This window comes from Ambystoma mexicanum, chromosome 3q (assembly GCF_040938575.1).
Source record: "Ambystoma mexicanum isolate Mex_15411 chromosome 3q, UKY_AmexF1_1, whole genome shotgun sequence".
NCBI classification, from domain to species: Eukaryota; Metazoa; Chordata; class Amphibia; order Caudata; family Ambystomatidae; genus Ambystoma; species Ambystoma mexicanum.
Window position 1 is genome coordinate 904673116 of NC_090926.1, and position 16628 is coordinate 904689743.

General features: G+C 45.5%; 1 protein-coding gene across 2 annotated transcripts in view; it reads left to right on the top strand.

Moving 5' to 3' along the window:
* Positions 1-16628, top strand: part of CEP112 (centrosomal protein 112) — a 3147769-nt gene that overhangs the window by 763867 nt on the left and 2367274 nt on the right. The gene's annotated exons all lie outside the window — the stretch shown is intronic.

The window sequence follows — 16628 nt, forward strand, 5'->3', positions numbered from 1 at the left end:
GTTAGGGAAATCACAGGCTTTACGGTTTCCTTTGCGTGTTTCTGTCTTTGCTTTTCCCATATTTCTCCTTCTTCCTGGAGTGCGTAGATTGTAGTCTTGGTTCCTTCTTCCGTTTTCTTTTACTGCACCTTTCACAGTGTAGTACATGTCATGGAATGACGTAGCTGTTTTGTTTTCTTCCCTCTGTTTCCATGCGTCCCCACATGTGGGTCGTTTATCTCTTTTATTGTACAGTTCCTCGTTCGCCGCAGGGGATGAGAGTCTCCCTCAGAGCGTTTTAAGTAAATAGAAAGTACAGGCCGCTTGCCGCTAGCTCGGGATGGATGCAGAAATCCCTTGGTACGTAAACATCTTTTCCCCAGCAAATTTATAGCTTTGCCCCTTAAAGACGGTCATTTTGGTCATAGTGAAAATCGTATCTCTTTAACGAAGCGCACCAAAACGTTATCAACGGGCGCCCTCTTTTATCGTACAATAAAGCAGTTTTGCAAGCTCCTATAATAATAATCGTCTTCTGCAATAAAACTCTGAGCCGACTTCAAAGCAGGCAAAAAAACATGTTGATGGAAGGAAATTTCTGAACCGTAGAGCGGGAGACTGTCTCAAAGGCGTGGACACTCCCATACGTCTCAGATTGGACCCACACTGTTCCCTTGTGTTATTACAGAAAACGAGACTGGGAAGAGTCCGAAGCTTCCTCTCTGTAAACATTTGTCAGTAAAGTCAATAAACAGTGCTTCGGCCCAGACTGTGCTTTTTCATCGGGAGGTACCAGCCGAAGGGACACTCGAAAACGGGCCGCCAGCCGCCGTCAAAGCCTTTTGCGTTAATGAAGGGCGTTTGAGAAATTGGTATTCTTATCCTTCCTGCGCTCCGTAAACTACCTGGGAACGGCTGTCCACGGAAGTGCATTTAAGACCGCTCCCACCCAGAAAGTCCCGGCGCGCCGCATTGGATTTAAAAATTAAATAAAGTGTAATACATGATGAACGCTCGGTCTGCCAATGGATATCAGTTTTTCTCGCCAGATACTTTATGCCAGATACTTACTGTCTGCTAGGTTCTCAGTGTTTTATTCCATTGCTGCACACTGCCGTATATCCTGCTTTTTCATAGTAGGTCGAATCTGGACGGCCCTCTTGTAGGACATGTAGTATTTGAGTAATTTCTACCACATCCGCCAAGTGAACCTGGAAAGTGCTATTTCCTCTAACAAAAAGACCCCTTCAAGACAGAATGCCAGTATTGTATCGACACAGTTGACTGTCTAGAAACCTATTTCAGTAGATCGGCTTTAATAACACATTAAAACGTCCTTTAATTGGAATGTATGCATTCGACGGTGCCGCATGCAACTGAAGTTCTTGGTAAGATTCATGTGAAAATGGCGATGTGGTTCACTTAGTCAACTGGTGATGGAATAGGTCCAGGACAAGACAAAAGGCCTCATTACAATTTTGGCAGTATTTCAGCGGTAAATCTGCTGAAATAGCACCAAATGGAATTACTGTTACTGTTCCTCGGTACCACGTAACAACCGTGGGATTACAAATGGTGGTAGGGCAATGTAACTCCCTCTTTTTGGAGTCCATATGACTCAGTGGAGATTTCGGCGGATTTACCGCCATTGGTAATTCCACCGATTTTTCCTGTTTTTGGCAGTGAGGTGTTGGATTTACCGCCAGTATTTTGCTGCAGGAAAATACTCCACCTTACCACCAATCCTTTAGTACAGCAGTGCTGTGGTAATGGAATTAGCATCACATTGCCACCATTATTTTACTGCATCGTCATACTGGTAATGAGGCCCAGAGTTTGTTTTGCTTGAGCATCATTACATGGAGGCCTGAGTCCTAAACCCCCAGGATTGCTAGTCAAGTAGTTCCCACATCAGCTCCTGACCCAGGGCTCATGGTAAGCAAGAGGGATGGAGTGTTGTACAAGCTGTGCAAAAATAGCGTATCCCTCACATAATAGACAAGCACTGTCCAAATGAGTATGTATTTCTTGTGGTTTGCAGTAATTTTTTCTGTTAGTTTGAATTTATGTGATATATTAATAAGCAAGACGCCCAGTTGGCATTATTTGATATTATATGATAGTTTATTTATATAGCACCTATACACAATGTTTCAAAGCGCTTCAAGGCAAAGAAGGGAACAAGAGAAAATACGATGACATTCTTACAGGTCATGAACAGTAAGGATGTGAAATTAACTATCACACTCGGCCTGATAGCATTTCAGATAGTTCAAGAGTTAAGACCTAGATAAGGAAGGGAGGGGGAGAGTGGGAAGGAAATGGAAACAGACAGGCGACTACCATACTAGGCCTGATGACATTTCAGGTAGAGCCGGAGAAAACAAAAGGCGAGGGAGAGGGGTGCAGAAAGGGAGGGGAGGAACAAAACAAGCGACTATCGTACTAGGCCTGACAACATTTCAGATAGTGCTGGAGGGGGGAGGAAAAAACAAGTAAGGGTCAGGGGACAGGCGAGGTTGCTATTATTCTAAGTCCAGGGACAATTCTGATAGAGTAAGTGCATAGAAGAAAGTAGGGAGAGGAGGGGAGGAAAAAGGAGCAAGTGAGAGGAGGGGAGTACAGAGAGTAAGCAGTCAAAAAGAGTGGTGAAGCAAGAGGGAAGAGCAAATACAATTGCAGAAGTCAGTAGTAACCCATAATGTTGCAAGCCTGGATACAAGATTAAGATGGGAACAGCATGATTCAGGGCCACCATGAGAAAGGGTGATGCACCGTGAATCAATGAAGTCCATAAAAGTCAAATCCACCAAGACAGTGATGGTGAAACCAGAATGTATCAGGGCAGGCTCCTGCAAAAGTAGGCTGGAGGGGGAGGTGAGCAGGGTAGAAGAATCAAGCAAAACGGGCAACACCTTTGTGCGAGAAGCATTGCATTATGCTTGAATCACATTCAGACACATTTCAAATCTACAATTCTGTGGTCATTCTTACTCTCCCAAAATGCTATTTGCTTTTATGCAAATCGCCAGTACTCCGTTCTTCCTGAAAGTGCCCTCCAGTTGCACTTAATAGTGTTCCTTGAGGAGATCTGGTGCTGCTCGACCTGGGCAGGGTCTCCAACATTGAGCCCTACTAGTTTTCTACTCAACACCTTCCAACCCTCAGGCACAAACTGAGTTTTGAGGGTTCAGAGAGTAAACGTCAATTTCCAGCACACAAGATGATGTAGGGGTCATTGAGGTGAAATTATACAGCTTTCATTATAGCTTGACTACCACTTGTATTTTAAGTTAGTTTGTTTTCATTTTTATTGGAATAACTGATGGGATGTGCATAATAGTTACATTAGTGGAAGTTCCATCTTCCAAATGTAGCTGGGAAAGATAAGGCACTAGAAATTTGAGGATCACTGCGCTAGATCCGTGCATTTGTGAGTGACCCGGCTGCCTATGACTGGGTTCTTGTGAGATGATCTTTCCATCTCGTTTCTTGGTTTAGTTTTATTTGTTTTGTTTTTTGGTTTAGACAGTGTGGGTATTGAACCTGTGTCACAATTGCGCTAGGTTGGTTGGTAGTTTCCCTTTGATTACAGGGTTCTATGATGTAGAAAAAGATTCAAAAGGTCAACATTTGTGGTGATGTAGGAAACTGATAAGTAAAAATGCTCAATGAAGTAGGGTCTTTTTCAAGGCTGTGGCAGACATCCAGAGAATGCAATGTGAAACTTGTAGTTTACCACACGTGGTAGTATGGTTTAAGACCACTTAGTGTGAACAGGCGAGTAAATACATGATATTATGTATAGTGTAGTGCCACGTAAGATAAGTGATATAAAGCATTGTGAAGTAAAATGGTTGTATTGTCCATAATTAGTTACAAGGTTTAAAAAAACATGTAAGATTGTTTAGAGTCCGAGCATCGTGGTGTTATATGGTTCATGGACCAAGTGAGCATTGGAGTGGCATTGTAAAGATCAAATATCCACTTTGTAGGAAGATTGACATTGAGCATTTGGGATATATTATGTCGTTGGGGTATCAATGCCATGTTTGGTAACATGTCTGTTTAAATACTATAGTAGTTACTGGCGAATAATATAAATCCGCAGTTTGTATGATGGGGTTTACATTTCATTACCTGGTGGTTTATTTAGCACAACAGTAATCAAATTAATCATCACGTACATTCAAGGATTGTGAAGCCAGTGATAGAGTAGCGGAGCGGTCTGGCGAAAGGAAATATCCCACTCGAAAGTATCTGCAAAATCTTTGATGTTTTTGCTATGAAGCGACAAAGTGAACAAACTTTGAAATGCGCAATGCTCAAGACTAATTCCGACGAAAAGGGGCAGTTAAAAGGTGAATGCTTTAAGAGAAGGATTTCTTTGAACTGATATGATTGTGTTCTGGAACTACCAAGACCAAGAGACACTGGGGCAAATAACATAATAGAGAGCTGAAGTGAAAGTCGAAGTGGTCCTGCGGAGGTCTATGAAAAAATCTTGCACACTCAAGTCTTCGACATCAGTGAAAGGTCCGAGCATGTCTGTGGGGACCTGGAATGTGAAACAAGTTGGGGAAAGGGGAACTCCTGCCAAATGTGAATGAAGCTTGGGGAAGGGGTATCCCTGTAGGTGCTGTGATTCCGAGGTCCGAACCTGGCTGAAGGAGATCTACGTTGAATCAGGTACCTTTGTTGAGAGGTCCGAGCCCGACGGAGGGAGAACTGCATGAACTTTTGATGCCTTGAGAGGTCTGAGGCCGACAGAGGGAGGCCTACGTGAACATTTGTTGAACTGTGCAAGAATATGTAGTGAACTGAAAATAACTGACTTTAATGTGTAAAGCCAAGCGGGCCTCGACCCACGTTTTGAACTTCCTTTTTTTTTTAATAACCTGAGCCAGAGTTTGTCATCTTGTCTACGAGAGCCGTCTTACTCCGTGCTGTCCAACGTGGGTAGGAGAGTTGACTCAGCCACCTTGCTCCTTTGTTACAACACTGATTTTCCTTTGCATACACATTGCCCTTTACACCATTTTTGTATAAGAGATAGGGTAGGCACAGGGCTGAAGTCGAGGGTACACGTGGGGGACTTTTTTAAGAGGGTGGACTCAGTCCCCCCAGCTAAAATGCAGAACATTGAAAGTTTTCTTTGAATTTATGAATTAAAGCCGACTTAGGGGATCAAACCGAAGTAGACAGGTTTGCAGGCCAGACACTTCACCACTGCACTTATCCCACCATCAGTAACCTGCTGAAAAATAGCAAACAACTAAAGGTGAAACGTCCCATTTTGGTTCTGCATGTATCAGGAAAAACATTTGCATTGGTTCGTGGAGTTCCTCATCACCTGCACACCTTTTAACAGTTTCAAAAACACTTTTAGAAGAAAATATTCTCTCTTAGTTTTGTGTATGTGTTCATTTTATGAAAGGCAAATTCAATTCATCCTGTGCAATATGGGTGATTATGCAAAGCCTATTTAATGATATGTGCCTATTTCACCGCTAATTTCTGGCGATGACGCATCCCATTGCGTTTTTTGAAGAGACCCCCCACTTATATTTTTAGGACTTGACCCATGGGTAGGCATTAATTTTCTTTAGTATAAGCCATTTTGATTTGACATAGACTGACTATGACTGTTTTCTTTATGATTTGATGGCAGATACTACTCCCATCATAGTTGTTGGGCAAAGTAGAAGTTTTCCAAACCCCAAGGATTTAATAAAGGTTTTCAAACTTGTAGCTCTTGTGTCAGTGTCATACTTGCGATACCATGCGCGCAGTGCTACTTTATACATAGCTTAATCAACCTAAGCCAGATATTTTCCAAGGCTGTCGGGACAACTCCATACCTGGTTTCACCCTTATTAGGGATCATCAGTGCAGTATAGTCCTTGACAGCATTGTGGCTGGGTTAATTGAGCTACGTATAACGTAGCACTGCCCTCTTAGACAAACACAATATCCTTGAGAAAATGTTTGATTTGAGCTATTTTGCATACATACCCCCCAATGCCTTTCTGTTGTGGCTGAGAACTGGAGGTTAAATTCCAGCAATGGCTACAAGGTGGCGTTGTGGAATGTGTGACTTTGCTCAAACGGACTTTCCTACTTTCACATTTCTGGTGAAAGGTTTATTTTCAAACCTTTTTAAACCCACCATAACTTTCTCTGTGTTTTATTTATATATATATATATATATGTATATATATATAACACACATTTTACAGGTTCTGCGGTAGCGGCACGGTAGTTATGGTTAAGTTGCTTAATTTGTAGAAAGAGCATTTTTGGATGGCTTATAACTTTGCCCTTCCTGGACGTATACTCGCCAAACTTTGCAAAAAATGTATATGGCCCCCTAGATATAGTTTTGTGAAGTTTGTTGCGGTCTCATCCAAGGGGGACAGAGTTATAGGGGGATCCCCAAATGTGTGGAAATCCTCATAGAGGCAATGGAAAAAAATGGTTGCTTGCACCTACAGCCCAAACCGCTGGACGGACATTCACCAAATTTGCACCAGGAGCGGGGCTTGGTCCAGAAAGCGTGCTTTTGTAAATACGGTGTAAATCCATCCAGTAGTTTTTAAACAGATGGCCAAAACATAGGTGAATCAAAATTAGTGATGTCTGGTACGCGGACTCACTTCCTGAGTCGGGGTCTGCGGACACCTTCTGGACCAATCTGGGTCTGGTGTGATGTCCCCAGACATCATACGCGCCCCCTGATTGGTCGGTTAAAACGCGAGGTGCCTCAAAACCGTTGAAACGGACGCCATGTTGGAATCGCAAACTGCACCGGTAGTCGACGGACATGCAGTAAAAACATATTAAAAAACACACCATTGCACTAGTCAAACAAATTAACTATCTCTGGGGAGGTGAGGGTTGAGGTGGTTGGGATGGGACACGGCCATAAAAAGCCAAATATCGTCTGTTTTTTCTTCTCTGATGTTCTCGAACATTTCAGAAGTTCGGGGACCTCCCTGTGATGTTCGCGACAATCTCAGATGTTCAGAGACATCCAGGCATATTTCTGCAGTAGATGGTCTGTTAAAAGCTGTTTTTTAGTGTCTTATAATATTGGCACCACTCAATGAACCAGCATGAAATTTTGCAGTATCATTTTAGACCTTACTCTGAATGGTTATGAAAGGTTTGATGCCGTTTCGTCAAGAGGGGTCAAAATTAGAGGGGCAACATTTTTGAAAGGCTTATAGATTTGGTGCTGTTTGAGGAATCTTCCCAACAGTTTGGAAAATGGTTCTGGATTGTTCTGCAAAGTTTGGTGGGTTTCTGGCAAGAGGGGACAAAATTAGAGGTGGGCGCCAACATTTTTAGATGGCTTATTATAACTTTGGTGCCGTTTGACGAATCTGCACAAAACCTTTCACAAAAATTGTAGACCGAACTTTGAATGTTTGTGCAAAGTCTGAATGGATTTTGTCAAGTGGGGGCTAAATTATAGGACTATTTTCTGTACGTACATTTTGACAATTTTCAAAAAGTAAAACATGGAAGGATTTGCAGCAAACTCGTGTAAGGAGCATTGGCAAGGACCCGAAAGCATAGTTTTGTAAGTGTCATAATGTAGGTACGAAAAATAGTGACACACCATTGGTGACTGAGGTATACACTGTGGCCAGGCACATTGGGCAGATTGCTTTGGCCATGACCCGGACAATCTGGCTACTGGCCATGACCACGAGGGACCGGTAACGGGGTTAAAGTGGGCATGGCCACCAGGGGCCAGCTATGTGGTAAAGTTTTTCGAAATCTAGATAGATTTTAATGGGAAAAAAATTCTGCTTGTGGCTACAGCCCGAACTGCTGGACAGGACTGCAGCAAACATTTGAAAGGAGCATCAGCAAGGACCTCAAAGCATGGTTTTTGCAAATCTGTCCTGTGCTTATTTTTTCTACAGTGTAAACATGTAAGTAAAAAAAATTGCAATATAACTTTGGTGGCTGGGCAATGGGCCTGGCCCTGAGCAAGGACACATGTGTACTCCGATTTGCATATTGTGTATGCGCCATGGCCGAAGCCTTAGGTTTAAATGGAGAAAACAATTTGGCTTGTGGCTGCATCCACTGTACGGGATTGCAGCAAACTTGCACAAGGAGCATGAGCAAGGACCTGAAAGCATGCTTTTGCAAATCTGTCCGTCCTGTGTTTTACTTTTTTGAACATGTCAAAAAGTAAGTACAAAAAATAGTGATGTAACTTTGCTGGGCCTGGTGCTCACCAAGGACAAATGTCTACACTGATTTGCCTATTGGGGAACGCGGCATGGCCTAATCCCATGCCCCATGGATTGTGCAGACTGGCCATGGCTACAAGCCATGAGCTTTGGCCATTGGTCACATTATGAGGGTATAGTGGGTACTGAACTAGGATGCAGGGTAGGTGCTTTGGATAACAGGGGTGGTTTAATGGGGCGTGGGTCAGGATCGAGCCTCATGCCCTAGGCAATTGAACCATGACTTGTATCCTCAGCATGTGCTGCTGATAATGACATCAGTATGCATAGCAAAAAATATGTTTCTTAAAGGAGGTTTACAGTTCTTTGATCAATGTTAAGAGTTATATACAGTGATGTAACATCATGAAACATTTTCATTCATAAAAACCTATGAAATTCACAGAAAAAACCTTGTTAAAAGGACGTTATCGTTAAGTTGCACGAATGAAAACCTATGAAATTCAGTGAAAAATCTTAGTTAAAGGGATGTTATGATTAAAAGTAAAACCGAAAACCCCCAGAAATTTTCCAGTTATGGCAAGCTAGGCAACCATAGCTCGCTCCACCACCTTGCACTGCTAACAGTAACACCCAGGACTTAAAAGATGATATCACATATGTTATTGATGACATCACTGATGACATTGCATATGAAATTAATTTTGATGAAAAGTCCCTGCAAAGGGTTGTGCTTATAATGTTGGTAACAAGATGTCGGGGGTGATCATGAAAGCCAACATGAACTATTTAATGTATTAAAGAATGTGCTCATTTAAACAAAAACATTATTTCAATGGGTTGCTTTTCTCCGCAGATTCCTCATCTTGATAGATTTCCATCATCCAGCTCTGCTACTCAGAAACGTTTTGCCACGGGACATAGTGGACCTCGACTCGGCCGTTGGTCCATCTTGTCCGGCTTTCGATCATTGGCTCGGCAAGTGACATCAGGCGTCGTATATACAGCATGTCACTACGCCCGATTCTGCAGTTCCTTTTTTCGCGCGCTTGCTTGCTGCATTGGGAATGCAACTCTAGTTTACTCGACAATTTTTGTACGATTTGTACATTTTCCTTCAAAAACCACGACACAATGTCATCTCACAGGATTTCGGGCTTCAAGCAATGCCACGATTGCAAGGCCAAAATGTCAGTGACCGACCCCCACAAAATTTGTCTGTTGTGTCTAGGTGCTAGTCGCGTCATTTGCAAAGATGCAGCCGAAATCCCTACGTGAGAGGGTCTGGAAACTGGCTATTGTGTTGACCATGCACCAAGTCTCGGGCTGTCGACCGTGCGGCAAGTCTCGGGCGTGGCTGCTCATCCCCTCTTCAGAGGCTGAGAATTAGCAGCCCGCCCAGAAGAAGAAGCGGCACCACCGCCATCGATGCAAGACCAGCTCGTCGTCCGACCACTCGGGAAGAGTGGGAATGTTTTCAAACGTCTATGCTCGAAATGTTTAAAAGGCAAACTACTGTAGGTGCCTCTCTGGACCCTGACCAGCAAGCTTTCTTTGCAAATGCGGCACTCAGTGCTCCTGACCCCAAGCCAGCCACACAGTCGACATCGAAAACGCCTTTGGGCATCACACCTGCTTGGTAGAAATCGCCAGAATGCCGCAAGGCAGAGGCCCAAGACGTCTATCGGTCGTCCGAGTGTCCCTCTGCCCCGAAAGAACCATCCGCATCGAAAGCCACTTTGGCCTCAAAACCTAGTCTGTCGGTGATCAAGCCCTCGGCGCCGGCAGTCAGCAATGGTTCGTTTGTGCCATTATCGAGATCAGGGTTCTTTCACTCAATGCAGTCCATCTTTGGCGTTGATGACCACGATGATCTGTTCGACCCTGTCTACTCAGGAGCCGGCGGTGTCAATTTCTTCGATGACCAAGCTGATTTATTGGCCCTGGTACAAGGTTTACATGACGCTAGTGGTCTGGATACTTCTCCAGACCTAGAAAAACCAGCCTTATACACATGCTAACATCCTGGTCAGAGTTCTGGCTGACAGGGTTGTTGACACCCTTGAGTTGAAGGCGTCTTCCACATCTCTCCCAGGGTATGAGCTCACTGATATCCTGGATGAGGGTCCCCACAGTGGAGCATAACATGCCATTTAACCCAGCCATTGTGGACCCTTTATCCTTCTTATGGCCGCACCCTTGTACTATTCCCCCTGTAAACGCCAATTTTACGGGGAAGTATAGGCGGATAAGAGGAGACCCATCTTTCCTCACCACACACCCTTCCCCAGAAGGGCTGGTTATACAGACTGCCATAACTTCCACCAGACCAGTGCCATCCACTTCCAGTCTACGGACAGAGAGGGGAAGAAAACCCTGTGGTCAAACCTTGCCTGTGGATTCTAAAAGTATTCCTTCGGCTTTTGGAAATCTGTAGAACATGCTGCTGAATACTTCCCTGAGGGTGCCATGGGGGAACAGATTTTTACAACTGGTGGAGGATGGGGAAGGAGGTAGCCAAGCAGTCACTGCAAACAGGCCCAGACGTAGCCAACTGTGCTGGCTGATCTCTGTGATGCCTAGGTTATCATGGAGACGGTTTATGAGGATGGAGTGGTTGACTGTGCCAAATGCAGAACAAAGTTCACGGAGATTAAGAACAAGAGGGATTGTTTGAGTCCAGATTAGAGAGCAGGTCTTCACGGGTGTTCAGGGGAGCAGTTTCCGTGCTTCTGGATGCCCTCAACCCGGATTGGTGGTCGTGGAGGCAGCCTGCCACTTTGGTGTGGTGGGGTCAGTTGGGGGATGAGCAGCTTCTCCATGAATTTGCCCAATAAGGAGGTGATGGAGATAGGGCGATAGTTAGCAGGGTCAGCGAATGGCCTTTTTAGGAGAGGATGCACAAGAGAGTGCTTGAGGGGCTGTGGGAAGGAGACAGTAGCAAATGAGTGGTTGCAGAAGTCAGCCAATCCTGGGGTGAAAGAGGCGATGTTGTCCTTGATTGTTCTGGAGGATCAGGGGAGCACCGGTTTAGAGAAGTCTTTCAACGAGTGGACCACTCTAGAGATCTCATCTGGTGCAATGGGAGAGGAGGGGGAGAGTATAGTGGGTGGAAGGGTGCCAAAGGAGCTAAGAGAAGAAGTAGGGAGGGGGAGCAGAAGACAGAGGACAGAATGTTCAGACTTTTGGAGGAGAGTGGGCGGCCAGTGCAGAGCAGATGGTCTGGGAGAGTGGTGTAGAGGAGAAGACTGCAGTGATTGGCATTTTCCTAGCAGATTTTAAAGTGATTAGCCATGTTATTGGTGGTTCGAGAGATGCAGACTTGGAGATGAGCTCTCTTCTTGTAGCAGATGGTGAGACGATATTGCCTTTAGAGTAGGCAGCATGCCAGTTTGTCCGCGGATGAGGTAGATGCCTGCCTCTTCCTCTCTGCAGCTTTTCACTTGGTTTCAAAGCTGCCAAGTCAGGATAATACCAAAAGTTGCGTTTGGAGGCAGGCGTCATGTGGATCCTCATGACAGGGTGTTGGAGATAGAGAGATGAAGGTTAGCAAAAACGGAGTCAGAGGAATAGTAAAATGAAGGTGGGAGAGGGCCGGGATGAAGGAAGAGAAAAATGCAGCGACTGACACACGCTGCATCGGTCGAAAGACTAAGAAGGAAAATGGAAATTCTGGCAGAGGCATCATCAGGGGAGTGGGGAGGTCAAGTTGGGAAGAGTCCTATCTTCCCACCTTGACCTCCCCACTCCCCTCTCTCCTGGTCTGAGTGTGATCAGACCAGGAGAGAGGGGGTAGTAAGAGGGTTGAAGAGGGATGTTTGTTGAGATGAGAGCACCAAAGGTGTGTCTGGCAGAGTGGGTTGAGCCAGAGGGGGAGGCATAGTGAGGGAAAGAGTGCCACAGAGGTTGCGAAAGAGAATAATCACATCGGGAGAGTTGAGATGGATGTTATAGTCCCCAAGGAAAATACGTTTGGGGGAGGAGGCAAGGAGAGAAGACAGGCCGGCCCATTCTGTGAGGAAGTGGGAGGTTGGTCCGGGGGGCCTGTAGATGGTAGCAAGAGTAAGTAGGTGACACAGAAAGCCTGCAGACTAGACTTTCAAAGGAAGAGTAGGTTTGAGTGGGGATGATGGAGGCAGGAACCCACTCAGGGAAAATCCAGAACCACTCCACCACCAAACAGGGAGGGCCTGGGATTAGAAAAAATCTTGTAGCCCTCAGGGAAAAGACTGTCAAAAGCAGTGACAGGGCTGGCCTTGAGCCACATCCAGGGCCGGTGCTATCATAAGGCAAGGTTAGCCACTTGCCTATATGTACAAAATGTTAGAGTGGCAAAATGCTGACTGCTTTGCCTTGCCTGTGATAGCATCGGTCCTGTCCCTGGGTCCTTTATGCTGTCTGCATCCGAGAAACCAGGCGGCGCGGCGCCGTGATGGTTGGGGGTCAGGCCTATGTCATACTGCTCACAAATGGTATTGTGGGTTTGACCGCAGCGAGTGGCTGTGGCAGGGAGCGAGCGCTGGCCGCTGTGCCTCAGGAGCAAGCACCGCACGTTCCCCTCTTGCTCTGTCTTCTGTGCGTCTCGTCTGCCTCAGAATGTGGAGAAAGCAGATTGATTCAGGTGAGCAGTGACAACCGGGCTGCCCGGAGCGGACAAGATTAGATCATGCATTGAAACGTATCTTTAGCTGCGCGGACCGCGTTCCCTTGAAATGTGTCATAATCTACTGCAAGAACATAAAGTTGCAATGAAAACACCAGACAACGGAGAAAAAATATACATAACTGGGCTCAGCAATGCCCCATGACCACCTAATGAGGATTGTTCTGCATGTACAACATGATGCCTTGCATGCACTGCAGTATGGCCTGGCTCCGCCATAGCCCTTTGCGTAACAACATACGCTCTTCCTCCACGTTCTTGTGGGTAAAATGGCCTCGTAACAGGCTGTGTATCCCTGCCATTTTGCAGTGCCCTACATCTGTAAATAAGCCTTTCAGGATGATGGAATTTCTGAAATGTCCCTGTCTATCTACGGATGTCTGCCTGGCCCTGGATGGACACAATCCTTGCATTTCGATCTGCAACCTTTTTACAGAGTTTGTTTGAGGCCCCGATTTGGTGTTGGAGGAGTGACTCCAGCAGAGTCTATAGTTGCAAAATGGACACCAATTTTCCCATGCATTCCCGATGCGTTGAAATGCAGTCTGGTCTTTGTGCAAAGCATGGGTGGGTGACGAGTATAAACACAGAGAAAATAGATTCCTGAGCCACTGTTTGATATACAGTTTACAGATTAAGTTGGCTCTCTGTGACCAGGGGGTAACACCATTGAGCTTATCCGGCTTTAGCCCCCCCGCCGAAATTATGGGCTATGTTGTTTCGACCTGACTGACCTATAGAGCTGTGGCAAGACAGCACAGAAAACGCACTTTAAACGGCACTGGGCTTCCATTGGAAGGGTAGAGGGTGGGGCAGGCAGAGGACCACTCATTCTAACAGCAGTCCTTAAGTGGGTGCTTTCAGAGGTAACGGGCAGAGTTTGCTGCTTTTGACACTGAAGCTTCACCAGAATAGTCTCATTGGAATGTGTTAAGAAGTATGTCACATGTATTACTAGATATGTGTGATCTATATGTCTGGGTCACCAAAGCCATCATAAATGATGGCTTTGGTGACCCAGACACATGTTTCATGGTTTGTCAACAGGTGGCCCACCACTTCTCTTGTGTTTCTTGGGTTTTTGGATGGATTTGGATAGTCACTATTTTAGGTGTTTCAAAAATAAGAGACATATTGCAAAGTATTGTTGAATTTATACATATCATAGTAAGCAAGTACTGGGACACGTTTAGTATTTTGTGCCAGGTAGGTAGTGCTTCTTATGTGCTTACAGGTGCCTAGTATGTATTACTAAAATCGTTTTCCTACTGTCTGTATTGCCTATATATAATTTACAGAAAGGATTAGATCTGCATGCTTCAGTATTACATTTGTTGTTGCTATAGTATCATTGACTTGTTTAATAAACGTGTATTTATGAAAAACAGGAGAAGTGGAGAGGCTTTAATGTGACTTCTGAAACCTAACACTGTGAGTGGACGTGAGGGTGAGGAAAGTGCAATGTGATCCATCCACAGCAGAAGACGTGAGCAATGTGTTAGGTGGAGGCAATGGGTTTGCAGCAATCGGTAACAAAATGAGGACGGTTGGTTGAGAACGGTTAGGATCTGGAGTTGGGGCGGGGGGAGGGGCGCCATCTGACAGTTTTCCTAGGGTGGCAACATTCCTTGCACCGGCCCTGACCACGTCTCAGTGAGAGCAAGGACGTCTAGGTTAAGGTCTTCAAGGAGGTAACCGATGTCAGAGGAGTGTTTGATAGCAGAGCAAGAATTGAGGGTGGCTAAGTGAAGCTGGTTTCCCCCTTTAAAAGATTTGCGAGAGGGGGCACATAGGTGGGGTGTCACCACTGGGGGTGGGGTGGGAATGGGGAGAGGAGGGAGAGAGAGGTGGCAGCAGGGTTGGGGGAGTTGAAGAGAGATGGAAGATGTCTGTCAAGAAGGAGGAGGTTTGGCTGAGAGCTCTGGGCCATGATAGTGCCATTGTGATGGATATTAATGGTGCATTTGGAAGATGCAAAGTGAGCCAAGAGCACTTCCCATCTGGTGTCACCAGTAATGGGTGAGGAGGAGAAAGGGGAGAGGGCAGAAACCATATGGAGAGTCCATAAGTCAGAAGAAGGAACAGCAAAGAGAATGTCAGTGAAAGTCTGTCTGGAGGAAGCATTGATGTAAGTGTCTGTGATGGGCAGACTAGGGATGGAACACAGGAGTGCATTTTTGGAGTGCATTTATTTAGTTTCTTCCTTCCAGACTTCGTGGGGGAGGAAGGATAGCTGATGGATGTTGTGACTTATTGCTTACATTCTTCTTACCTTGTTGCCTTGGGGTTTACAGCTCCTTTATCCCACACCTTTCTCCTATATCATGTCATGTTGTTCTTAGAAGTTGGAATCTCACAAGGTTCTAGACTTGTTATGTTTACTGCAAGATTCCTTTAGTGGCAGTTTGAAAGCTATCGTTAGGGAGGTGGCTGCAGCCATACCTCAACACCACCTTTCTGAAAAGAATTTGTTTACAGAGTTTCAACTGACGTGGGGTGAATTATTTCACTGGCACCAAGGATGTTCTCCGTGGCAGCAGTGGTGTAGGAGAACAGTGACAATCTGCGTGTGCAACCGCCTCAACTGGCGCACAGTGGATCCAAACATTGCTGAAGTGCCAGCCCCGTGGGAGTCGGGCATGGCTGGTTCCACAAACGAGAACGCTCTCGCATCTCTGTCAGGTGCAATAGAGATCCTTCAGGAGTGAGGGTGTGCCAAGAAAAACACTATTCCAGTCGGCGGAGATAGTAGTACTGCCTCCCTCCAAGGTGAGGTGCGCAGCGTGGCCTAGGATCGCTGTATCACTGTGCTGTGTCCTTCATTGTCCTACTGGAAGAATCGAGATGTGGAGGCCCTGATTTGACTTGGGCTTGAGGTTTGCTTTAGAGAAAAGGACCTTTGGGCGTCCCGCTACATGCACCGGCCATCTTGCTGACTCCGGGTTACCAAGGCAACGCATCGGCAGTCCCAAGCGAAGTAAACGACACAGAGCTGAGAGCACAGAGTTGCCGCTCCCTGGCTTGACTTGCTGGAAGCAACTTCATACTGCAGAACCATTTGCAGCATCAGACTTTCACAGGAGAATCTGAAAGAATTGTATGAAAGTGCATGAAATAGTACTTTAAAACCAAGAACAGGGGAGATTGATTTACTATTGTGGAACACAAATGTAAGGTTATCATGGCCAGTATACCTTCGCCTGGGCCTTTTCTCATACAGCCTGGAGAGCCTCTCAAGTGGAGAGGGTGGAAAGGAGACTGCTTGAAATTTTTATTAGCAGTCTATGGGCCAAATTATTCTATAAAGATAAAGGATTCCCTTCTTTACCATTGTTTAGGTACTGCAGGGAAAAGAGGTCTTCAAGAGGCTTCCCAAACCCACGCAGCCACCTGACGTTACATCATGCAACAGCTTTGACATAAGCATCGCTATGCTTGACAAGCATTATGAGGTCAAAGAGAACACGATCCTAGCCAGGTATCACTTTGGGACAAGAGAGCAAAAGAATGGAAAGACTATTGAGGACTTTGTCACTGCGCATTGTGGGCTTGCAGTAAAATGTTGTTTTGGACACTGCCCTGACAAACATATTCATGATCAATTAATGATAAAATGGGCGGATCATCGCATCAGGGAGGAGTAATGGAAAGAATTAGACCCTTACTTAGACAGGAAGATTGCGATTGCCAAGCAGATGGAGCATACAGCCCAGTGCATCAAACAGCTTAGTGCAGGGACTGAAAAAGTCAGCCTTGAAAAGAATCCTGCTGGGGTC